General features: G+C 46.2%; 1 protein-coding gene across 1 annotated transcript in view; it reads left to right on the top strand.

The window, feature by feature from the left end:
* Positions 1-26,302, top strand: part of LOC124013499 (disks large homolog 2-like) — a 326,264-nt gene that overhangs the window by 122,165 nt on the left and 177,797 nt on the right.

The raw sequence follows: 26,302 nt of genomic DNA, 5'->3' as shown, positions 1-26,302 counted from the left end.
GTGGCCCTATGGACAGATACTCCAATCTCCGCTGTGGAGCTTTGCAGCTCCTTCAGGGTTATCTTTGGTCTCTTTGTTGTCTCTCTGATTAATGCCCTCCTTGCCTGGTCCGTGAGTTTTTGTGGGCGGCCCTCTCTTGGCAGGTCTGTTGTGGTGCCATATTCTTTTTTTCTTTTTTATAATGGATTTAATGGTGCTCCGTGGGATGTTCAAGGTTTCTGATATTTTGTTATAACCCAACACTGATCTGTATTTCTACACAACTTTGTCCCTGATCTGTTTGGAGAGCTCTTTGGTCTTCATGGTGCTCCTTGCTTGGTGTTGCAGACTCTGGGTCCTTTCAGAACAGGTGTATATATACTGAGATCATGTGACAGAACATGGGACACTTATATTGCACACAGGTGGACTTTATTTAAATAATTATGTGACTTCTGAAGGTAATTGGTTGCACCAGATCTTATTTAGGGAATTTGTGAATACATATACAAGCACCACTTTTCAGTTTTTTACTTTTTAGAATTTGTTGAAACAACTTGAAACAACTTTTGAAACAAAACAATTTGGACAATTTTTTGTATGTTCATTACAAGAAATCCAAATAAAAATATATTTAAATTACAGGTTGTAATGCAACAAAATAGGAAAAACGCCAAGGGGAATGAATACTGTATGTAATATTAATATGTAAGCCCATATTAATATTGCCCGGGACTTAATGAAGCCAGATCTTAGGCATATGCATAACTAAACACCATTTTCACATCTTACTGTCGCTCCTCGTCAACGTCAGTGGAAAGGTCACGGTTACTCCTTTCCAAGGCATAGTGATGTCACGTGTTGCTCTACTCTCTATTCGTTTTCGTCTCATGGAAGAACATCTCTCAGAACACGTCAGTTCAAGCCTGAGAGCTTTGTGTGGCTCCGTCAGCTGTGTGGATCACGTTAAATAAGGCGATTCAGATCCTATGCATAGTGAATCATGCATGCAGAAAAAAGCCTCCTCCTCCTCATTTCGCTATCCATTACTGACTAGGCTGTGTCAAAGGGACTGGGTTTGTGCCTAGATACAGTAGGTGCACTTGCTATAATGTGTTTGTAGATAGAACAGTACTTTGGCCTTACGTCACCCAATGAGGACTCGTTTTAGCTTCTCATTGTCACGTTCTGACCTTAGTTCTTTTGCTATGTCTTTGTTTTAGTATGGTCAGGGCGTGAGTTGGGTGGGTTGTCTATGTTCCTTTTTCTATGATTTGGGATTTCTGTGTTTGGCCTGGTATGGTTCTCAATCAGAGGCAGCTGTCACTCTGGGTAAACAATTGCTTCTTCTTCTCATGGACTTCTACAGAGTTAAGTTTACAACACATATCAGGCTGCTAAATTAGTTTCTTTAGTATTTGTACAGAATAGAATGGCGGCAGACAGGATTGTTGGGGTTCTGGAAGAAACTGGAAAGTACCAAGTGCAGAAGGACATGGTTGTATCTAAAAATGATCTGTCTGATGAAGGTCTATGACCGAAACGTCACACAGTTTTAAATGGATTTACAGTCAATATATTTTGATAAGGGAGAAGGTCACACCTTCCTTTTCTAATACATTTATCACCAGAAATAAAGTAGGTCAGAAATGGAATAATAACAGTAATGAAAGTAGAACTCTCGAAGCAGGTGCTTTCCTTCTTTTTCCTAACTCAGCTATTCCTCCCTTCCTCCCACCCTTCTCGTCTTGGAGAACAGAAATTAGGCCTGGCAGAGTGATGAGTTTGTATTTAAAGCCACAGAAAATGGTTCAGTGCACGCAACCACGAGGAGATTCCAAACAAATCCGGTCAGAATCAGCCCACCTCACATTCTCGTCTCATCACGTTTCCACGAGCTGAGCCTTTCTGACCCTCAGCACACTACAGCGTTTCTCTGTACATGAGTAGCTCACAGCTCATCAGGCAACTCTACAGCACATCATTAAACCTCTGCATAATGTAGTGTATTTGAGTAAAGAGCCATCATACAGTACTGGCACATTTGTTTGATTAATTCAGAAATGTTGTCTCCCTTGACCCCTTTCAGGGAGAGATCACATGTAGTAGGCATGTAACCTTTATTTAACTAGGCAAGTCAGTTAAGAACAAATTCTTCCTTACAGCGGAAATGCTGGGCCAATTGTGCACCGCCCTATGGGACTCCCAATCACAGCCAGATGTGATACAGCCTGGAATCGAACTAGGGACTGTAGTGCCACCTCTTGTACTGAGCTGCAGTGCCTTAGACCGCTGCACCACTTGGGAGAACATGATTTTTGTGTCCCAAATGGCACCCTATTCCCTACATAGTGAATAGTACTAAACCTACTAACATAATCCTATGACAAGGTAGGGATAAGTCCCAAAATGGCACCCTATTCCCTAATAGTGAACTACGTAGGGAATAGGGTGCCATTTGGGACGTATCCCTACCTTGTCATAGGATTATGTTAGTAGGTTTAGTACTTGACAGTTCTTCTCAGTAGCAGGTGAAGCTGTAATATCATCACTGGTCCCAATAGTTTCACAGATCACATTGATGCTATCTCTCAACGTTTTCCCTGAACACTAGTTTTCTCTGAACATTCTGTCTCGATATTCAAAAGACCTAACAACCACCTCACCAATAACACGGCACAGGAAACCTGTTTGACTTTTTGTATGATATAATTGTAGAGTAACATCATAGAAATCCAATTTAAAACTGGGTTTATGCCTGTGATACACTTCTGCCTGTTTAACTTCATTACCCACTCAACAGTATTTCATCTTGCAAAGGTAGTATGTGTGTATTTCAATGTTAAATGTTCAGTTGAACAGTAAGTTTCTTGGTGAACTGACCCTCAATGTCAAATTTGCATCAGGCCGTTGCATCACTGTGGCCGGCAATATATATCTGTCTGTACACACACCACAAATACGTGTTAGGAACAGAAAGTTCATTTCTACTACCCCCAAAAACGTGGCCCAGTTGGGTTTTTCACTAATACAACTCCCTCACACAATGGCCATCAAGGAATGGAGAAACACTGTTCTTTCTGGGACATTGTTCTGTCGTGCAGCTCTCGAACTTTGCTAGGCCTGCTGAGCAGCTGTGGTAGCCTTTCCAAAGATGCCATGTATTGACTTCCCACATACATTGATATACTGTACACTCATGTCCTACAACGTCATCATCGTAGTACAATACCCCCCCCCACCCATCTCTCTGTCTCACTGAGGTCAGATTAACTGGTAGACTGGCTCCATTCTGCACTCACTTCCCCTGCCTTATGAAAGTCTCTACATCTCCTTATATTCCTGGGCTTCGTGGCCATTAAGTTTGCATGCTGGTAACAATTGCCTTTTAGTTAGCTGAGGAGCGCAAAACTTGGTCTGCCTAGAGTAGGATGTACAGGCTCTCTAGAGGCTCATATTTTCCCCAGAGAACCTCATTATGTATTCAGTTTTACGAAGCAAGAAGACATTTTCTCACAGTTTAACCAGCTGTCAGCTGAGTCTCTCTCTCTCGCCCCTCGAGCAGTAGTCACTCAGCGTTATAGTATACGTCTGTGGGCTAAACCATGCGGATTAGGGTGAAGACACCCCTAGACGCTGATCTTGGTTCAGTTTTGCATTCGCCCCCACTAATGGTTAAGGTTAGGATCGGGGAAGGGGAAGCTGATCCTCGATCTGTACATAGGGGAAACTTCACCCTGCAGCTAACCGTGCTACGTGTCTAAGTGCTATAACTGGGGTAACAATATGGAACGAGTCCATGCCCTGGGGTCAAAGTTTCAGATCTGACGTTCTATCAATGGTTGTTGTTTTTTGTGTGTTGGTTGTCTGTTGGCTGTAACCAATATGCTATAATGTTAGATTGTACTCTGTACCAAATGTGATTAAAAAGCCATCTTACAAGGGCATTTTACTCGAAAACAATTTTTTACAGTGTATTCTTAACTTTTGAGTTTTCAAGATATATTGTGTTTAGTCTCGTTTTTGGGTGCATCTGTTTGGTTTTGCATCATGAGACTTTCCAGGAAGCAACTTAGAGCTTCGATCAGGATAACTATGAGGCTTGTACAGTATTTGTTCAAAATCAAAATAAAACATTTGACCATATGGACTGACGAGAAACATACACTAACCTCCCAATACAATTTCTTCACAATCACCCAATCCCACCCACACCCTATCCAATGGGTTTTTCATGCAACCAAAGGTTAATCATTTCAGACAAAAAGGTCACTGTTGCGTTTAGTTTTTTTAATGACATATATAATGTTACAATGTTTCTGCAACCACAGTATAACTGAAAAATGCCTAGGTGGTAGTATGTGCTAGTACTCCTCTTGTAGGTCACTGGCCTTTTAGTCATTTTTAAACAGCTTTCAAGTCAGCTGGGTTCTCGTTGTTTCCTTGTAGATATGGCCCTGGTCTTTGATCTTGTGCTTGCTTACATAAGCTTTTTCACTATGACCTCTTAATACCAATCGTGCCATTCTTTTCTTTAAAAAAAACATTTTTTAAATTGAATACCCGAAACATACAATATACTTGCAGTGAAGACACTCAACAACTACACCACACCAGTCATTCAACAGACTCCCATTCAGAGCGACACACAGAAGTATCCAGGGTCAATGCCCTACTCAAGGGCACATTGACAGATTTCCCACCAGTCCAAAAAAAGTTAACCTGAATCCTCCAAGATCCCACCACAGTTCCCCAATAGCTGTCCCTCAACCATTTGAGACCCCTCCCACAGAAAAAAATAAAAATAAAAAATACAATTAATTCCATTCCCCACCCCCAGGAAACCCCCCAATGCACCAACAACCAAGAAAATGAACTAAAGTGGTTTCCTCTCCATCTTAAATAAGCATGCCTCATTCAAAACATGTAGAACAAAAACAGATATAGCCCTTCGTTCACCCCACACTTGACTGCCTTTGACCAGCACAAAAACATCCTGTGGCGTTCTGCATTAGCATCGAATAGCCCCCGCGATATGCAACTTTTCAGGGAACCATTATACTCAGTCAGTTAAGATAGCTTTTTCAAACAGAAATTTGCTTCCTGTAGCACTAATTCCAAAAAGTTTTGGGACACTGTAAAGTCCATGGAGAATAAGAGCACCTCCTCCCAGCTGCCCACTGCACTGAGGATAGGAAACACTGTCACCACCGATAAATCTACGATAATCGATAATTTCAAGAAGCATTTTTCCACGGCTGGCCATGCTTTCCACCTGGCTACCCCTACCCTGGCCCACATCTCAGCCCACCCTGCAGAAACTTGCACAAACCCCTCACCCCGCTTCTCCTTCACCCAAATCCAGACAGCTGATGTTCTGAAAGAACTGCAAAATCTGGATCCCAACAAATCAGCTGGGCTAAACAATATGGACCCTCTCTTTCTAAAATGATCTGCCGAAATTGTTGCAACCCCTATTAATAGCCTGTTCAACCACTCTTCTGTATCGTCTGAGATGCCCAAAGATTGGAAAGTTGCCGCGGTCATGCCCCTCTTCAAAGGGGGAGACAATCTAGACCCAAACTGTTATAGACCTATATCCATCCTGCCCTGCCTTACCACAATCTTCGAAAGCCAAGTTAATAAACAGATCACCAACCATTTCGAATCCCACCGTTCCTTCTCCACTATGCAATCTGGTTTCCGAGCTGGTCATGGGTGCACCTCAGCCACGCTCATGGTCCTAAACAATATCATAACCGCCATCAATAAAAGACAGTACTGTGCAGCCGTCTTCTTCGACCTGGCCAAGGCTTTCGACTCTGTCAATCACTGCATTCTTATCGGCAGACTCAATAGCCTTGGTTTCTCAAATGACTGCCTCACCTGGTTCTCCAACTACTTCTCAGATAGAGTTCAGTGTGTCAAATCGGAGGACTTTTTGTCCGGACCTCTGGCAGTCTCTATGGGGGTGCCACAGGGTTCAATTCTCGGGCCGACTCTCTTTTCTGTATTCATCAATGATGTCGCTCTTGCTGCTGGTGATTCTCTGATCCACCTCTACGCAGACAACACCATTCTTTAAACATCTGGCCCTTCTTTGGACACTGTACTAACAAACCTCCAAACGAGCTTCAACACCATACAACACTCCTTCCATGGCCTCCAACTGCTTTTAAATGCTAGTAATGTTATGCAGGTGAATGAGGACCCAAAAGCGACTTGACGAAAACAGAGTCTTTAATCCAGTAAAGTAAAAATACAATCATAAAGCACAATTTCCACTCGTAATGACGAGAACAGACTGGAGACTCGATCTTGAACTGCAGGTTGCCTCGGGAAGGCACTTGAACGTAGCAGACTCAGACACCTGCTCACCACGCAGCATCTGAGGGAAACACGACACGACAGGGCGATACACAGACACAGCACGGTGAACAATAGACAAGGATCCGACAGGGCAGAAACGGAAAACAAGGGGAGAAATAGGGACTCTAATCAGGGAAAAAGATAGGGAACAGGTGTGGGAAGACTAAATGATTGATTAGGGGAATAGGAACAGCTGGGAGCAGGAACGGAACGATAGAGAGAAGAGAGAGAGGAAGGGAGAGAGAAAAAGGGGAACGAACCTAAAAAGACCAGCAGGGGGAAAACGAACAGAGGGAAAAGCAAAATGACAAGACAATCTAAGACAAAACATGACAGTACCCCCCCACTCACCGAGCGCCTCCTGGCGCTCTCGAGGAGGAACACTGGCGGCAATGGAGGAAATCATAGATCACAAACGGTCCAGCACGTCCCGAGAAAGAACCCAACTCCTCTCCTCAGGACCGTAACGAAAAAAAACGATAAAAAGGGAAACTAGGGTACTACTCAAAAAAAAAATGAGACACGGGTAGAGAACTGAAAGCTTTAGAGCAAACAGGACCAAACAGGCCAGGAGAGTAACAACTAGGGACAGACTGAGACACAGCAAGGGCAGGAACAAGAACAGGAGAGATGCGATGGCAGGGAACAGACTGAGACCCAGCAAGACCAGGAGCAGAAGCAGAATTTTTTTTACCAGACTTCTTCTGCGCGCAGTCCGAACACGCAGCCACGAAACGGCGCGTGTCACGCTCCTGAGTAGGCCACCAAAACCGCTGGCGAATAGAAGCAAGCGTACCCCGAACGCCGGGATGGCCAGCTAACTTGGCAGAGTGAGCCCACTGAAGAACAGCCAGACGAGTAGAAACAGGAACGAAAAGAAGGTTACTAGGACAAGCGCGCGGCGACGCAGTGTGCGTGAGTGCTTGCTTAACCTGTCTCTCAATTCCCCAGACAGTCAACCCGACAACACGCCCAACAGGAAGGATCCCCTCGGGATCGGTAGAAGCCACAGAAGAACTAAAGAGACGGGATAAAGCATGAGGCTTGGTGTTCTTAGTACCCGGGCAATAAGAAATAACGAATTCGAAACGAGCGAAAAACGACGCCCAACGAGCATGACGCGCATTCAGTCGTTTGGCAGAACGGATGTACTCAAGGTTCTTTTGGTCAGTCCAAACGACAAAAGGAACGGTCGCCCCCTCCAACCACTGTTGCCATTTGCCTAGGGCTAAACGGATGGCGAGCAGTTCGCGGTTAGCCACATCATAGTTACGTTCCGACAGTGACAGGCGATGAGAAAAATACGCACAAGGGTGGACCCCATCGTCAGTATCGGAGCGCTGGGACAGAATGGCTCCCACGCCCACCCCCGACGCGTCAACCTCAACAATAAACGGTTTAGTGACGTCAGGTGCAACAAGGATAGGAGCGGATGCAAAACGCTTCTTGAAGAGATCAGGACAACAATCATACGACCGGTGAGGAGGAAGGGAGTTGGTTCTGGACCGACTGAAGACCGTGCGCAGACCATGATACTCCTCCGGCACTCCTGTCAAATCACCAGGTTCCTCCTGAGAAGAGGGGACAGAACAAACAGGAGAAATAGCAGACATTAAACACTTCACATGACAAGAAACGTTCCAGGAAAGGATAGAATTACTAGACCAATCAAAAGAAGGATTATGACACACTAGCCAGGGATGACCCAAAACAACAGGTGTAAAAGGTGAACAAAAAAATCAAAAAAGAAATGGTCTCACTATGGTTACCAGATACAGTGAGGGTTAAAGGTAGTGTTTCATATAATATACTGGGGAGAGGTCTACCATCCAAGGCAAACATGACCGTGGGCTCCCCTAACTGTCTGAGAGGAATGTCATGTTCCCGAGCCCAGGCTTCGTCCATAAAACAGCCCTCCGCCCCAGAGTCTATTAATGCACTGCAGGAAGCTGCCGATCCGGTCCAGCGTAGATGGACCGGTAAGGTAGTACAGGTACTTGACGGAGAGGACCGTCTAGTAGCGCTTATCAGTCGCCCTCCGCTTACTGATGAGCTCTGGCCTTTAACTGGACATGAAATGACAAAATGACCAGCGGAACCGCAATAGAGACAGAGGCGGTTGGTGATTCTCCGTTCCCTCTCCTTAGTCGAAATGCGAATACCCCCCAGCTGCATGGGCTCAACACCTGAGTCAGTGGGGAAAGATGGTAGTGTCTGGGAGAGGGGGGACACAGTTAACGCGAGCTCTCTTCTATGAGCTCGGTGACGAAGGTCTACCCGTCGTTCAATGCGAATAGCGAGTTCAATCAAAGAATCCACGCTGGATGGAACCTCCCGAGAGAGAATCTCATCCTTAACCTTAGCGTGGAGTCCCTCCAGAAAACGAGCGAGCAACGCCTGCTCGTTCCAGTTACTGGAGGCAGCAAGAGTGCGAAACTCTATAGAGTAATCCGTTATGGATCGATTACCTTGACATAGGGAAGACAGGGACCAGGAAGCTTCTTTCCCAAAAACTGAGCGATCAAAAACCCTTATCATCTCCTCTTTAAAGTTCAGATAATTGTTAGTACACTCAGCGCTTGCCTCCCAGATAGCTGTGCCCCACTGCCGAGCCCGACCAGTAAGGAGTGATATGACGTAGGCAATCCGAGCTCTCTCTCTTGAGTATGTGTTGGGTTGGAGAGAGAACACTATATCACACTGGGTGAGAAAGGAGCGGCACTCAGTGGGCTGCCCAGAATAACATGGTGGGTTATTAACCCTAGGTTCCGGAGGCTCGGAAGACCCGGAAGTAGCTGGTGGCACGAGACGAAGACTCTGATACTGTCCTGAGAGGTCGGAGACCTGAGCGGCCAGGGTCTCAACGGCATGCCGAGCAGCAGACAATTCCTGCTCGTGTCTGCCGAGCATCGCTCCCTGGAACTCGAGAGTAGAGTAGAGAGAATCCATAGTCGCTGGGTCCATTCTTGGTCGGATCCTTCTGTTATGCAGGTGAATGAGGACCCAAAAGCGACTTGACGAAAACAGAGTCTTTAATCCAGTAAAGTAAAAATACAATCATAAAGCACAATTTCCACTCGTAATGACGAGAACAGACTGGAGACTCGATCTTGAACTGCAGGTTGCCTCGGGAAGGCACTTGAACGTAGCAGACTCAGACACCTGCTCACCACGCAGCATCTGAGGGAAACACGACACGACAGGGCGATACACAGACACAGCACGGTGAACAATAGACAAGGATCCGACAGGGCAGAAACGGAAAACAAGGGGAGAAATAGGGACTCTAATCAGGGAAAAAGATAGGGAACAGGTGTGGGAAGACTAAATGATTGATTAGGGGAATAGGAACAGCTGGGAGCAGGAACGGAACGATAGAGAGAAGAGAGAGAGGAAGGGAGAGAGAAAAAGGGGAACGAACCTAAAAAGACCAGCAGGGGGAAAACGAACAGAGGGAAAAGCAAAATGACAAGACAATCTAAGACAAAACATGACAAGTAAAACTAAGTGCATGCTTAACAACCGATTGCTGCCCGCACCCTCCCGCCCGACTAGCATCACTACTCTGGACGGTTCTGACTTAGAATATGTGGACATCTACAAATACCTAGGTTTCTGGTTAGACTGTAAAATCTCCTTCCAGACTCACGTCAGCTTCCTATTTCACAACAAGGCCTCCTTCAATCATGCCGCCAAACATACCCTCTTAAAACTGACTATCCTACTGATCCTTGACTTCGGTGATGTCATTTACAAAACAGGCCCCAACACTCTACTCAGCAAACTGGATGTAGTCTATCACAGTGCCATCCGTTATGTCACCAAAGCCCCATATACTACCCACCACTACCCACACTCTTGTTGGCTGGCCCTCACCACATATCCGTCGCAAAAACCGCTGGCTCCAGGTCATCTATAAGTATCCTGGAATGACATTAACCTCATCCCGTCATCAAATCAGCTAGGCTAAACAATCTGGACCCTCTCTTTCTAAAATTATCTGCCGAAATTATTGCCACCCCTATTACTAGCCTGTTCAACCTCTCTTTCATATCGTCTGAGATTCCCAAAGATTGGAAAGCAGCTGCGGTCATCCCCCTCTTCAAAGGGGGAGACACTCTAGACCCAAACTGCTACAGACCTATATCTATTCCACCCTGCCTTTCTAAGGTTTTTGAAAGCCAAGTTAACAAACAGATTACCGACCACTTCGAATCTCATCGTACCTTCTCAGCTATGCAATCTGGTTTCAGAGCTGGTCATGGGTGGACCTCAGCCACACTCAAGGTCCTAAACGATATCATAACCACCATCGATAAGAGAAATTACTGTGCAGCCGTATTCAGCGACCTGGCTAAGGCATTCGACTCTGTCAATCACAACATACTTGTTGGCAGACTCAACAGCCTTGGTTTCTCAAATGATTGCCTCGCTTGGTTCACCAACTACTTCTCCAATAGAGTTCAGTATGTCAAATCGGAGGGTCTGTTGTCCGAACCTCTGGCAGTCTCTATGGGGGTGCCACAGGGTTCAATTCTCGGGCCGACCCTCTTCTCTGTATACATCAATGATGTCGCTCTCGCTGCTGGTGATTCTTTGATCCACCTCTACGCAGACGACACCATTATGTATGCCTCTGACCATTTTTTGGACACTGTGTTAACTAACCTCCAGATGAGCTTCAATGCCATACAACTCTCCTTCCGTGCCCTCCAACTGCTCTTAAATGCAAGTAAAACTAAATGCATGCTCTTCAACCGGTCGCTTCCCGCCAGTCCAGCATCACTACTCTGGATGGTTCTGACTTGTGAAAAACTACTAATACCTAGGTGTCTGGTTAGACTGTAAACTCTCCTTCCAGACTCACATTAATAAACATCTCCAATCCAAAGTTAAATCTAGAATTGGCTTCCTATTTTGCAGCAAAGCATCCTTCACTCATGCTCCCAAACATACCCTCGTAAAACTGACCATCCTACCGATCCTCGACTTCGGTGATGTAATTTACAAAATAGCCTCCAACACTCTATTCAACAAATTGGGTACAGTCACAGTGCCATCCGTTTTGTCTCCAAAGCCCCATATACTACCCACCACTGTGACCTGTATGCTCTCGTTGGCTGGCCCTTGCTTCATACTCGTCGCCAAACCCACTGGCTCCAGGTCATCTACAAGTCTCTGCTAGGTAAAGAGCCGCCTTATCTCAGCTCATTGGTCACCATAGCAGCATTACATTTACATTTTTTTACATTTAAGTCATTTAGCAGACGCTCTTATCCAGAGCGACTTACAAATTGGTGCATTCACCTTATGACATCCAGTGGGACAGTCACTTAACAATAGTGCATCTAAAACTTAGGGGGGGTGGGGTGAGAGGGATTACTTAACCTATCCTAGGTATTCCTTAAAGAGGTGGGGTTTCAGGTGTCTCCGGAAGGTGGTGATTGACTCCGCTGTCCTGGCGTCGTGAGGGAGTTTGTTCCACCATTGGGGGGGCCAGGGCAGCGAACAGTTTTGACTGGGCTGAGCGGGAGCTGTACTTCCTCAGTGGTAGGGAGGCGAGCAGGCCAGAGGTGGATGAACGCAGTGCCCTTGTTTGGGTGTAGGGCCTGATCAGAGCCTGGAGGTACTGAGGTGCCGTTCCCCTCACAGCTCCGTAGGCAAGCACCATGGTCTTGTAGCGGATGCGAGCTTCAACTGGAAGCCAGTGGAGAGAACGGAGGAGCGGGGTGACGTGAGAGAACTTGGGAAGGTTGAACACCAGACGGGCTGCGGCGTTCTGGATGAGTTGAAGGGGTTTAATGGCACAGGCAGGGAGCCCAGCCAACAGCGAGTTGCAGTAATCCAGACGGGAGATGACAAGTGCCTGGATTAGGACCTGCGCCGCTTCCTGTGTGAGGCAGGGTCGTACTCTGCGGATGTTGTAGAGCATGAACCTACAGGAACGGGCCACCGCCTTGATGTTAGTAGAGAACGACAGGGTGTTGTCCAGGATCACGCCAAGGTTCTTGGCGCTCTGGGAGGAGGACACAATGGAGTTGTCGACCGTGATGGCGAGATCATGGAACGGGCAGTCCTTCCCCGGGAGGAAGAGCAGCTCCGTCTTGCCGAGGTTCAGCTTGAGGTGGTGATCCGTCATCCACACTGATATGTCTGCCAGACATGCAGAGATGCGATTCGCCACCTGGTCATCAGAAGGGGGAAAGGAGAAGATTAATTGTGTGTCGTCTGCATAGCAATGATAAGAGAGACCATGTGAGGTTATGACAGAGCCAAGTGACTTGGTGTATAGCGAGAATAGGAGAGGGCCAAGAACAGAGCCCTGGGGGACACCAGTGGTGAGAGCGCGTGGTGAGGAGACAGATTCTCGCCACGCCACCTGGTAGGAGCGACCTGTCAGGTAGGACGCAATCCAAGCGTGGGCCGCGCCGGAGATGCCCAACTCGGAGAGGGTGGAGAGGAGGATCTGATGGTTCACAGTATCGAAGGCAGCCGATAGATCTAGAAGGATGAGAGCAGAGGAGAGAGAGTTAGCTTTAGCAGTGCGGAGCGCCTCCGTGATACAGAGAAGAGCAGTCTCAGTTGAATGACTAGTCTTGAAACCTGACTGATTTGGATCAAGAAGGTCATTCAGAGAGAGATAGCGGGAGAGCTGGCCAAGGACGGCACGTTCAAGAGTTTTGGAGAGAAAAGAAAGAAGGGATACTGGTCTGTAATTGTTGACATCGGAGGGATCGAGTGTAGGTTTTTTCAGAAGGGGTGCAACTCTCGCTCTCTTGAAGACGGAAGGGACGTAGCCAACGGTCAGGGATGAGTTGATGAGCGAGGTGAGGTAAGGGAGAAGGTCTCCGGAAATGGTCTGGAGAAGAGAGAGGGGATAGGGTCAAGCGGGCAGGTTGTTGGGCGGCCGGCCGTCACAAGACGCGAGATTTCATCTGGAGAGAGAGGGAGAAAGAGGTCAGAGCACAGGGTAGGGCAGTGTGAGCAGAACCAGCGGTGTCGTTTGACTTAGCAAACGAGGATCGGATGTCGTCGACCTTCTTTTCAAAATGGTTGACGAAGTCATCTGCAGAGAGGGAGGAGGGGGGAGGGGGCGGAGGATTCAGGAGGGAGGAGAAGGTGGCAAAGAGCTTCCTAGGGTTAGAGGCAGATGCTTGGAATTTAGCGTGGTAGAAAGTGGCTTTAGCAGCAGAGACAGAGGAGGAAAATGTAGAGAGGAGGGAGTGAAAGGATGCCAGGTCCGCAGGGAGGCGAGTTTTCCTCCATTTCCGCTCGGCTGCCCGGAGCCCTGTTCTGTGAGCTCGCAATGAGTCATCGAGCCACGGAGCGGGAGGGGAGGACCGAGCCGGCCTGGAGGATAGGGGACATAGAGAGTCAAGGGATGCAGAGAGGGAGGAGAGGAGGGTTGAGGAGGCAGAATCAGGAGATAGGTGGGAGAAGGTTTGAGCGGAGGGAAGAGATGATAGGATGGAAGAGGAGAGAGTAGCGGGGGAGAGAGAGCGAAGGTTGGGACGGCGCGATACCATCCGAGTAGGGGCAGTGTGGGAGGTGTTGGATGAGAGCGAGAGGGAAAAGGATACAAGGCAGTGGTCGGAGACTTGGAGGGGAGTTGCAGTGAGGTTAGTGGAAGAACAGCATCTAGTAAAGATGAGGTCGAGCGTATTGCCTGCCTTGTGAGTAGGGGGGAAGGTGAGAGGGTGAGGTCAAAAGAGGAGAGGAGTGGAAAGAAGGAGGCAGAGAGGAATGAGTCAAAGGTAGACGTGGGGAGGTTAAAGTCGCCCAGAACTGTGAGAGGTGAGCCGTCCTCAGGAAAGGAGCTTATCAAGGCATCAAGCTCATTGATGAACTCTCCGAGGGAACCTGGAGGGCGATAAATGATAAGGATGTTAAGCTTGAAAGGGCTAGTAACTGTGACAGCATGGAATTCAAAGGAGGCGATAGACAGATGGGTAAGGGGAGAAAGAGAGAATGACCACTTGGGAGAGATGAGGATCCCGGTGCCACCACCCCGCTGACCAGACGCTCTCGGGGTGTGCGAGAACACGTGGGCGGACGAAGAGAGAGCAGTAGGAGTAGCAGTGTTGTCTGTGGTGATCCATGTTTCCGTCAGTGCCAAGAAGTCGAGGGACTGGAGGGAGGCATAGGCTGAGATGAACTCTGCCTTGTTGACCGCAGATTGGCAGTTCCAGAGGCTACCGGAGACCTGGAACTCCACGTGGGTCGTGCGCGCTGGGACCACCAGAGTAGGGTGGCCGCGGCCACGCGGTGTGGAGCGTTTGTATGGTCTGTGCAGAGAGGAGAGAACAGGGATAAACAGACACATAGTTGACAGGCTACAGAAGAGGCTACGCTAATGCAAAGGAGATTGGAATGACAAGTGGACTACACGTCTCGAATGTTCAGAAAGTTAAGCTACATAGCAAGAATCTTATTGACTAAAATGATTAAAATGATACAGTACTGCTGAAGTAGGCCAGCTGGCAGTGGGTGCGTTGTTGACACTACACTAATCAAGTCGTTCCGTTGAGTGTAATAGTTTCTGCAGTGTTGCTATTCGGGGCTAGCAGGCTAGCTAGCAGTGTTGTTTACGTTACGTTGCGTTAAAAGAACGACAATAGATGGCTAGCGAACCTAGAAAATCGCTCTAGACTACACAATTATCTTTGATACAAAGACGGCTATGTAGCTAGCTAAGTAGCTAGCTACGATCAAACAAATCAAACCGTTGTACTGTAATGAAATGAAGTGAAAAAGTGATACAACCTGTGAATGCGACCGGGTAGTTGAGTTCTATACAGAAGACGTTGGCTAGCGTTGGCTAGCTGTTGGCTAGCTAGCAGAGTTGGCTAGCTAGCAGAGTCACCTACGTTAAGGACGACAAATAGCTGGCTAGCTAACCTCGGTAAATTAAGATAATCACTCTAAGACTACACACTCTAAACCTAAACAACACAATTATCTTGGATACGATGATACGATGATACGAAGACAGCAAAGACAGCTATGTAGGTAGCTAACACTAAACTAATCAAGTCGTTCAGTTGAGTGTAATAGTAATAGTTTCTCAGTGCAGCTAGTCAGTGGACGTTAGCTAGCTGGCTAGTGAAGACTACGTTAGGACGGCGAAATACGATAATTACGCAATTATCTTTGATACAAAGACGGCTATGTAGCTAGCTGAGAAGAAATTGCTAAGATAAGACAAATCAAACCGTTGTGATATAATGAAATATAATGAAAAAGTTATACTACCCGTTGGAGCGACGTGCAGATGCGACCACTCGCTCCAACCGGAACCACCCATAGCAAGCACTCCAGCAGGTATATCTCACTGGTCACCCCCAAAGCCAATTCTTTCTTTGGCCGCCTCTCCTTCCAGTTCTCTGCTGCCAATGACTGGAACGAACTGCAAAAATCTCTGAAGCTGGAGACTCTTACATCCCTCACTAGCTTTAAGCACCAGCTGCCAGAGCAGCTCACAGATCACTGCACATGTACATAGCTCATCTGTAAATAGCCCATCCAATCTACCTCATGCCCATACTGTGTTTATTTATTTATCTTGCTCCTTTGCATCCCAGTATCTCTACTTGCACATTCATCTTCTGCACACCCAACCATTCCAGTGTTTAATTGCTATATTATAATTACTTCGCCACCATGGCCTATTTATTGCCTTACTCTCTTATCCCACCTCATTTGCACATGCTGTATATAGATTTTTCTACTGTATTATTGATTGTATTTTTGTTTATTCCATGTGTAACTCTGTGTTGTTGTGTGTCGAACTGCTTTGCTTTATCTTGACCAGGTCGCAGGTGCAAATGAGAACTTGTTCTCAACTACCCTACCAAGTTAAATAAAGGTGAAATAAATAAAATAAAATAAATAAGTCTTTGCTAGGTAAAGCCCCACCTTATCTTAGCTCACTGGTCACCATAGCAACACCCATCCATAGCACGCGCTCCAGCAGGTATATTGCACTGGTCATCCCCAAAGCCAACACTTACTTTGGCAGCCTTTCCTTCCAGTTCTCTGCTGCCAATGACTGGAACAAATTGCAAAAATCTCTGAAGCTGGAGTCTTATATCTTCCTCTCTAGCTTTAAGCATCAGCTGTCTGAGCAGCTTACCGATCACTGCACCTGTACACAGCCAATCTGTAAATAGCACACCTCATCCCCATATTATTACTGACCCTCTTGCTCTTTTGCACCCCAGTATCTCTACTTGCACATCATCATCTGCACATCAATCACTCCAGTTTTTAATGCTACATTGTAATTATTTGAGCCTCTAGGGCCTATTTATTGTTTTTACCTCCCTACTCTTCTACATTTGCACACACTGTACATACATTTTTTTCCTTTTTTTTTCTTTTGTGTTATTGACTGTACGTTTGTTTATGTGTAACTCTGTGTTGTTGTTTTTGTCGCACTGCTTTGCTTCGTCTTGGCCTGGTTGTAGTTGTAAATGAGAGCTTGTTCTGAACTGGCCACCTGGTTAAATAAAGGTCGGAAGACAAAAGAAGACAACAGCAACAACAATGCAAAAAAACAAACAAAAAACCCAAACAAACAAAGGACATCAAGGACAACTAAAATCATAACAGCAATGCCAGCTGTATATGTTTGTGCAAGTCTATCACTATTACATGTATGTGTGTGTTCTTGTATGCGTTTATTTGAATGAGTGTGTGTATATATATGCATGTGTACAAACACATCAGCCTCAGGCAAACAGGCATTAGTTGTAAAAACACTGACCCTCTGTCATTCAAACTTACTTTTTATTATGTTTTATTTGGACTTTATTTTGGACTTTTATCTTTGACCATCATTCTATTTCCCGCACCCCAACTCCCACCTGTCTCCAGTTCCACATCCCGACCCTCAGCTTCCCTCAGCCCATCCCACCTGTCTCCAGTTCCACATCCCGACCCTCAGCTTCCCTCAGCCCATCCCACCTGTCTCCAGTTCCACATCCCGACCCTCAGCTTCCCTCAGCCCATCCCACCTGTCTCCAGTTCCACATCCCGACCCTTCCCTCAGCCCATCCCATCTCAGTTTCCCTCCCACCTGTCTCCAGTTCCACATCCCAACCCTCAGCTTCCCTCAGCCCATCCCACCTGTCTCCAGTTCCACATCCCGACCCTCAGCTTCCCTCAGCCCATCCCACCTGTCTCCAGTTCCACATCCCGACCCTCAGCTTCCCTCAGCCCATCCCACCTGTCTCCAGTTCCACATCCCGACCCTCAGCTTCCCTCAGCCCATCCCACCTGTCTCCAGTTCCACATCCCGACCCTCAGCTTCCCTCAGCCCATCCCACCTGTCTCCAGTTCCACATCCCGACCCTCAGCTTCCCTCAGCCCATCCCACCTGTCTCCAGTTCCACATCCCGACCCTCAGCTTCCCTCAGCCCATCCCACCTGTCTCCAGTTCCACATCCCGACCCTCAGCTTCCCTCAGCCCATCCCACCTGTCTCCAGTTCCACATCCCGACCCTCAGCTTCCCTCAGCCCATCCCACCTGTCTCCAGTTCCACATCCCGACCCTCAGCTTCCCTCAGCCCATCCCACCTGTCTCCAGTTCCACATCCCGACCCTCAGCTTCCCTCAGCCCATCCCACCTGTCTCCAGTTCCACATCCCGACCCTCAGCTTCCCTCAGCCCATCCCACCTGTCTCCAGTTCCACATCCCGACCCTCAGTTTCCCTCAGCCCATCCCACCTGTCTCCAGTTCCACATCCCGACCCTCAGCTTCCCTCAGCCCATCCCACCTGTCTCCAGTTCCACATCCCGACCCTCAGCTTCCCTCAGCCCATCCCACCTGTCTCCAGTTCCACATCCCGACCCTCAGTTTCCCTCAGCCCATCCCACCTGTCTCCAGTTCCACATCCCGACCCTCAGCTTCCCTCAGCCCATCCCACCTGTCTCCAGTTCCACATCCCGACCCTCAGCTTCCCTCAGCCCATCCCACCTGTCTCCAGTTCCACATCCCGACCCTCAGCTTCCCTCAGCCCATCCCACCCGTCTCCAGTTCCACATCCCGACCCTCAGCTTCCCTCAGCCCATCCCACCCGTCTCCAGTTCCACATCCCGACCCTCAGCTTCCCTCAGCCCATCCCACCCGTCTCCAGTTCCACATCCCGACCCTCAGTTTCCCTCAGCCCATCCCACCCGTCTCCAGTTCCACATCCCGACCCTCAGCTTCCCTCAGCCCATCCCACCCGTCTCCAGTTCCACATCCCGACCCTCAGCTTCCCTCAGCCCATCCCACCCGTCTCCAGTTCCACATCCCGACCCTCAGCTTCCCTCAGCCCATCCCACCCGTCTCCAGTTCCACATCCCGACCCTCAGCTTCCCTCAGCCCATCCCACCTGTCTCCAGTTCCACATCCCGACCCTCAGCTTCCCTCAGCCCATCCCACCCGTCTCCAGTTCCACATCCCGACCCTCAGCTTCCCTCAGCCCATCCCACCCGTCTCCAGTTCCACATCCCGACCCTCAGCTTCCCTCAGCCCATCCCACCCGTCTCCAGTTCCACATCCCGACCCTCAGCTTCCCTCAGCCCATCCCACCCGTCTCCAGTTCCACATCCCGACCCTCAGCTTCCCTCAGCCCATCCCACCTGTCTCCAGTTCCACATCCCGACCCTCAGCTTCCCTCAGCCCATCCCACCTGTCTCCAGTTCCACATCCCGACCCTCAGCTTCCCTCAGCCCATCCCACCCGTCTCCAGTTCCACATCCCGACCCTCAGCTTCCCTCAGCCCATCCCACCCGTCTCCAGTTCCACATCCCGACCCTCAGCTTCCCTCAGCCCATCCCACCTGTCTCCAGTTCCACATCCCGACCCTCAGCTTCCCTCAGCCCATCCCACCTGTCTCTGCTGGCCAGCCTCTTTGGATTTCTACTTAACATATATATTTTAACTATGCTCTGATGTTTAACGTACAATTTCAATCTAACTAATATTCAACATTTGGTTGGTGGCAGAATTCTATATTATATAGTTTTAGCTGAAAAGCACGAAGTCTTGAATCTTGCGTTGATTTATATATCAACTCATACACCCTGTACCATGGAATACATCAAAAATCACTTCCCAACTATTTCGCAATCTGTATGGCACAGTTGTCAACATCCTGGTCCTCAAATGAAACTGGTATACTTTCCTATTTATGCTATTTTTATTCCACCTCCACTTTTGATCCTTTATATTGGGCAGACAGACCAGTTCCCTACCTCCTCCCGCTGCCACCTGCCTCCTCCATATTTGGGGTAATGCTGTAATCAATTGGTTGTACTCTTGGATTGAGCAGACCTTCCCGGGCAATTCTGATAACTCCATTCCAATTTACAATATTATTTACAAACAAAATACCCTTTCCCATAACTACAGGTATTTTATCAACCAGGACATTTGAGTTCAGCCGTAATATTTGTTCTGTCTTTTCAGGGGGATGACATTGAAATTGTAGCCAGCTCTGCAGTGCTTGTTTGAAAAAGAGGGATACTTTGAAAAGGCAAAAGGGGCATTTTTAAACAATGGTTGAGCTTTTCTTAGTATTCTACTTGAGAACCATTTAGGGTTCAAGTAAATGTTTTGAATATCAAATCAAAGTGTTTTTGTCACATGCGCCGAATACAACAGTGAAATGCTTACTTACAGGCCCTAACCAACAGTGCAATTTTTATGTAAAAAATAGGTATTAGGTGAACAATAGATAAGTAAGGAAATAAGAAACAACAGTAAAAAGACAGTGAATAATAACAGTAGTGAGGCTTTATACAGTAGTGAGGCTATATACAGTAGTGAGGCTATATACAGTAGTGAGGCTATATACAGTAGCCAGGCTATAACAGTAGCGAGGCTATAACAGTAGCGAGGCTATATACAGTAGCCAGGCTATAATAGTAGTGAGGCTATATACAGTAGCCAGGTTATAACAGTAGTGAGGCTTTATACAGTAGTGAGGCTATATACAGTAGTGAGGCTATATACAGTAGTGAGGCTATATACAGTAGCCAGGCTATAACAGTAGCGAGGCTATAACAGTAGCGAGGCTATATACAGTAGCCAGGCTATAATAGTAGTGAGGCTATATACAGTAGTGAGGCTATATACAGTAGCCAGGCTATATACAGTAGTGAGGCTATATACAGTAGTGAGGCTATATACAGTAGCCAGGCTATATACAGTAGTGAGGCTATATACAGTAGTGAGGCTATATACAGTAGCCAGGCTATATACAGTAGTGAGGCTATATACAGTAGTGAGGCTATATACAGTAGTGAGGCTATATACAGTAGCCAGGCTATAACAGTAGCGAGGCTATAACAGTAGCGAGGCTATATACAGTAGCCAGGCTATAATAGTAGTGAGGCTATATACAGTAGTGAGGCTATATACAGTAGCCAGGCTATAATAGTAGTGAGGCTATATACAGTAGTGAGGCTATATACAGTAGCCAGGCTATATACAGTAGCGAGGCTATAACAGTAGTGAGGCTATATACAGTAGTGAGGCTATAACAGTAGCGAGGCTATAACAGTAGCGAGGCTATAACAGTAGCGAGGCTATAACAGTAGCCAGGCTATAACAGTAGCGAGGCTATATACAGTAGCGAGGCTATATACAGTAGTGAGGCTATATACAGTAGTGAGGCTATATACAGTAGCCAGGCTATAATAGTAGTGAGGCTATATACAGTAGTGAGGCTATATACAGTAGCCAGGCTATAATAGTAGTGATGCTATATACAGTAGTGAGGCTATATACAGTAGCCAGGCTATATACAGTAGCGAGGCTATAACAGTAGTGAGGCTATATACAGTAGCGAGGCTATAACAGTAGCGAGGCTATAACAGTAGCGAGGCTATATAGAGTAGCGAGGCTATAACAGTAGTGAGGCTATATACAGTAGCGAGGCTATATACAGTAGCGAGGCTATAACAGTAGTGAGGCTATAACAGTAGTGAGGCTATATACAGGCATCGGTTAGTCGGGCTAATTGAGGTAGTATGTACATGTAGGTATGGTTAAAGTGACTATGCATATATGATAAACAGAGAGTAGCAGTAGCGTAAAAGAGGGGTTGGTGGGTGGCGGGACACAATGCAGATAGTCTGGGTAGCCAATGTGCGGGAGCACCGGTTAGTCGGGCTAATCTTTTAATTATCTTTATTATCTTTATTATCTTTATCTTTTTTTAACCTTTATTTTAACCTTTAACTAGACAGGTCAGTTAAGAACACATTCTTATTTTCAATGACAGCCTAGGAACAGTGGGTTAACTGTCTAACTAGCTAATTGAGGTAGTATGTACATGAATGTATAGTTAAAGTGACTATGCATATATGGTAAACAGAGATTAGCAGCAGTGTAAAGAGGGGTTGGGGGGACACAATGCAAATAGTCCGGGTAGCCATTTGATTACCTGTTCAGGAGTCTTATGGCTTGGGGGTCAAAGCTGTTGAGAAGCCGTTTGGTCCTAGACTTGGCACTCCTGTACCGCTTGCCATACGGTAGTAGAGAGAACAGTCTATGACTGGGGTGGGTGGTGTCTTTGACAATTTTTAGGGCCTTCTTCTGACACCGCCTGGTGTAGAGGTCCTGGATGGCAGGCAGCTTAGCCCCAGTAATGTACTGGGCCGTACGCATTACCCTCTGTAGTATCTTGCGGTCGGAGGCCGAGCAGTTGCCATACCAGGCAATGATGCAACCATGCTCTCAATGTTGAAGCTGTAGAACCTTTTGAGGATCTGAGGACTCATGCCAAATCTTTTTAGTTTCCTGAGGGGAAATAGGCTTTGTTGTGCCCTCTTTATGACTGTCTTGGTGTGTTTGGACCATTCTAGTTTGTTGTTGATGTGGACACCAAGGACCTTGAAGCTCTCAACCTGCTCCACTACAGCCCCGTCGATGAGAATGGGGGCGTGCTCGGTTTTCCTGTAGTCCACAATCATCTCCTTAGTCTTGGTTACGTTGAGGGATACGTTGGTTTTCTGGCACCAACCGGCCAGGTCTCTGACCTCCTCCATATAGGCTGTCTTGTCGTTGTCGGTGATCAGGCACTGTTGTGTCATCTGCAAACTTAATGATGGTGTTGGAGTCGTACCTGCCACGCAGTCATGGTTGAACAGGGGTGTACAGGAGGGGACTGAGCACGCACCCCTGAGGGGCTCCAGTGTTGAGGATCAGCTTGGCAGATATATCGCTACCTACCCTCACCACCTGGTGGTGGCCCGTCAGGAAGTACAGGATCCAATTTCCGAGGGAGGTGTTTAGTCCCAGGATCCTTAGCTTAGTGATGAGCTTTGAGTGTACTATGGTGTTGAACGCTGAGCTGTAGTCAATGAATAGCATTCTCGCATAGGTGTTCCTTTTGTCCGGGTGAGAAAGGGCGTCTGTGGATCTGTTTGGGCAGTATGCAAATTGGAGTGGATCTAGGGTTTCTGGGATAATGGTGTTGATGTGAGCCATTACCAGCCTTTCAAAGCACTTCATAGTTACTGATGTGAGTGCTACGGGTCTGTAGTCATTTAGGCAGGTTGCCTTAGTGTTCTTGGGCACAGGGGCTATGGTGGTTTGCTTGAAACATGTTGGTATTACAGACTCAATCAGGGATATGTTGAAAATGTCAGTGAAGACACCTGCCAGTTGCCCGGAGCACATGTCCTGGTAATCCGTCTGGCCCCGCAGCCTTGTGAATGTTGACCTGTTTAAAGGTCTTACTCACGTCGGCTACGGAGAGTGTGATCACACAGTCGTCCGGAACAGCTGATGCTCTCATGCATGCCTCAGTGTTGCTTGCCTTGATGCGAGCATAGAAGGGATTTAGCTCGTCTGGTAGGCTCGTGTCACTGGGTAGCTCGTGGCTGTGCTTCCCTTTGTAGTCTGTAATAGTTTGCAAGCCCTGCCACATAAGACGAGCATCTGAGCCGGTGTAGTATGACTGTTTGATGGTTCGTCGAAGGGCACAGCAGGATTTCTTATAAACTTCCGGATTAGAACTAAATACGGCTGCTAGAGGTCCTTCACAGTTTTATTTGAGACGGCTGTACATCCACCAAGATTAATTGTCAGATTCAACAGAAGATCTCTTTGTTTTGTTGGGACCGATTTTAAAAGTAGAAAGTTTGCAGCCATCCACTTCCTTATGTCTGAAACACAGGCTTCTACCGAAGGCAATTTTGGGGCTTCACCATGTTTCATTGAAATGTACAGTTGTGTGTCATCCGCATAGCAGTGAAAGTTAACATTATGTTTTCAAAGCATCACACCTTTTGAGATCCTTTGTCCATGACAGAAAATTATTTCACCACCCCATTCCTTTTTCCACGCAACTTCATCTAAGGATGTAGAGTGAGTTTCCTGTAAACAGTATATGTTATATTCCCTTTCTTTTAGCCACGTAAAGACTGATGTTCTTTTTTATAATCTGCTAAACCATTACAATTATAACTAGCTATACTTATTTAATCCCTTACCATAACTAGATACTATTCTCAGTCTAAATTGACCATAATTAGTACTTGTAAAGTTACTGCCATCACAGGTATTATGACGGTCAAAATTAGAGCTTTCAAAAGTCTGATATTTAAAACTCAATAAATAGGTTCTAGCAATATTTGTTTTATTTCCTTGTCTGTTTTCCTGTGAGCAAATGCCACAGATGTTAGAAAATTGAGACAAGATATTACGTGTATAGTAAATCTGAGTAGGTTGATGTGTATGATATTTGATGTGATTTAGTGAGAGTATGTACAATGTCTGTATAAGAGTACAGCTATAATTTGTGCTGTCCAAATATATAATAACTCCGCCAATTTGCATGGTTGAGTGTCTATGTTTGTAACATGTAGTGCTATGTTAATATTTAATTAATAGCGGTTTCGTTTTAATCAAAATTAACAAATCAAGTGTTTTTCCAGCATACAGTCAGTCTGGTCTAAATCGCTTCAATGTTTGGGTTTTATGTTTGCTAGCAAGCTACCGAGGTGGTTGAATCCAATCCTTTCTTTTACCAATTTCAACTTGTTTTAACATCACATTGTTGTTTTAAGCTCTATAGATTATGTATTTTGTGATGTTTTCGGTGTATTTTGAATGTTTTCAGACAATGCAATTAATCACAATTGAAAGTGTGCAGGAAAAATGACAAAAAGTTGACTTGAGTTAACTGATTAACTCTGACAGCCCTAACTAAAAACTCTAACAAACTCTAAAACTAGCCCAAATTAACAGTGGACTAATGAACATACTAAAATATCATTTTGGAGTGAACTATCTCTTAACTATGTATTAATTTCCGATGCTTTGAATAAAGACAACTTTTCACTATACCACCATGCTCTACATGCATTGAGTTTGGCAAGCATCTTTTTGTATGCACACACACTCACTGTTGTCAATTGTGGCTCAAGGTGACTCATGTTCAAAGGGAGAAAAAGCTTAGCTAAGCTCTGCTCTTTCTGGATGATGCCTCAATGATTTTGAGAGGTTCTGGCAGCCTGAACATGTAGGCCACTATAAAAAGTCAGTCTTAATGGGTAACAATTTACATTACCTCACTCTAATGCAATGTAGTTATTCCAGAACTACTCTGGTAACCAAAATGTTGTTAGTTACAGTACTCAGCTGCAGATCGTAGCCTCACAATTCGCCAAATACTTGTTTAAAGTAGTTACTGTTGCAAAGTGTAGTGGTTACTTGTAATACAAAGAGATTACAATCCTGGTGGTAGTATATGTGCTATATCCATCATACAGTATCTAAACAACTTCAAGTAAACTGTGCCTGCTTATGGGTCTACCACACATTAGCATATCACTGCATCGGTATACCCTGAGTATACCAAACATTAAGAACGTCCTAATATTCAAAGGCACTTACATTTTTTGTCTTGCCCAATCACCCTCTGAATGGCACCCATACGCAATCCATGTCTCACTTGTCTCAGGGCTTAAAAATATTATTTGAACCTGTCTCCTCTCCTTCATCTACACTGATTGAAGTAGATTTAACAAATTACAGCAATAAGGGATCATAGCTGTCACCTGGATTCACCTGGTTAGTCTATGTCATGGAAAGAGCAGGTGTTCTTAATGTTTTGTATACTCAGGGTAGCTCTGCAGGGGGATGGAATGAAAGCAATTATACCCAAACAGAAAAAGAATGTGACAAAGAATCCCAGAATACATTTAAAGCTAATGAGATTTCTGAGTAATGCTTTACATTACAGTGCCATTATTACTGTGTAACTACTCATGGCATTACAGTATAAGAAGTATTGTAACTACTTATTAAACACTAACCTTTTCTTTAGCCATAACCCTAAGTAACCCCAAAGTACAGTGTAATAATGAGTAAATACAATATTTGTTTTGTTGTAATTACAGGAATAATTACACTGTAATAATGGCACTGGAATGTAAAGTACAACTGATTTTCTTCTGGTAATGGAAAAGCAACCCACACTACATTTAATTCCTTCTGAAAATTAGTATGTGAAATTATTTGCCTACTTTATCTGCTCTCTTTGTTCATCTGGAGTGGCCATGTTGTCACAAGGCACTGCACTCGGCTCCCCACATGCACCCCTCTCCTGTGTGTGTGTGTGTGTGTGTGTGTGTGTGTGTGTGTGTGTGTGTGTGTGTGTGTGTGTGTGCGTGCGTGCGTGCGTGCGTGCGTGCGTGCGTGTGCGTGCGTGTGCGTGCGTGCGTGCGTGCGTGCGTGCGTGTGTGTGTGTGTGTGTGTGTGTGTCGGCATCTCAGTGCTCTTACTTACTGTTTCCTTTTTCCGTTTGCATAACACGTTTTACTGAGTTTACATGCATTCCTGAGTTGGACAAAATGTGTTGTTTAACTTGAGACACAGTACAATTTCAAGTCCTCTCAACTTAGAGATTGAAAGATATCATCAGCTGAAGTATACAGGGGCCAGTATGTATCA

Source organism: Oncorhynchus gorbuscha, linkage group LG02 (assembly GCF_021184085.1).
Source record: "Oncorhynchus gorbuscha isolate QuinsamMale2020 ecotype Even-year linkage group LG02, OgorEven_v1.0, whole genome shotgun sequence".
Taxonomy (NCBI): domain Eukaryota; kingdom Metazoa; phylum Chordata; class Actinopteri; order Salmoniformes; family Salmonidae; genus Oncorhynchus; species Oncorhynchus gorbuscha.
The sequence above is the reverse complement of the archived record's forward strand: the minus strand, read 5'-3'. Positions and strand labels throughout refer to the sequence as shown.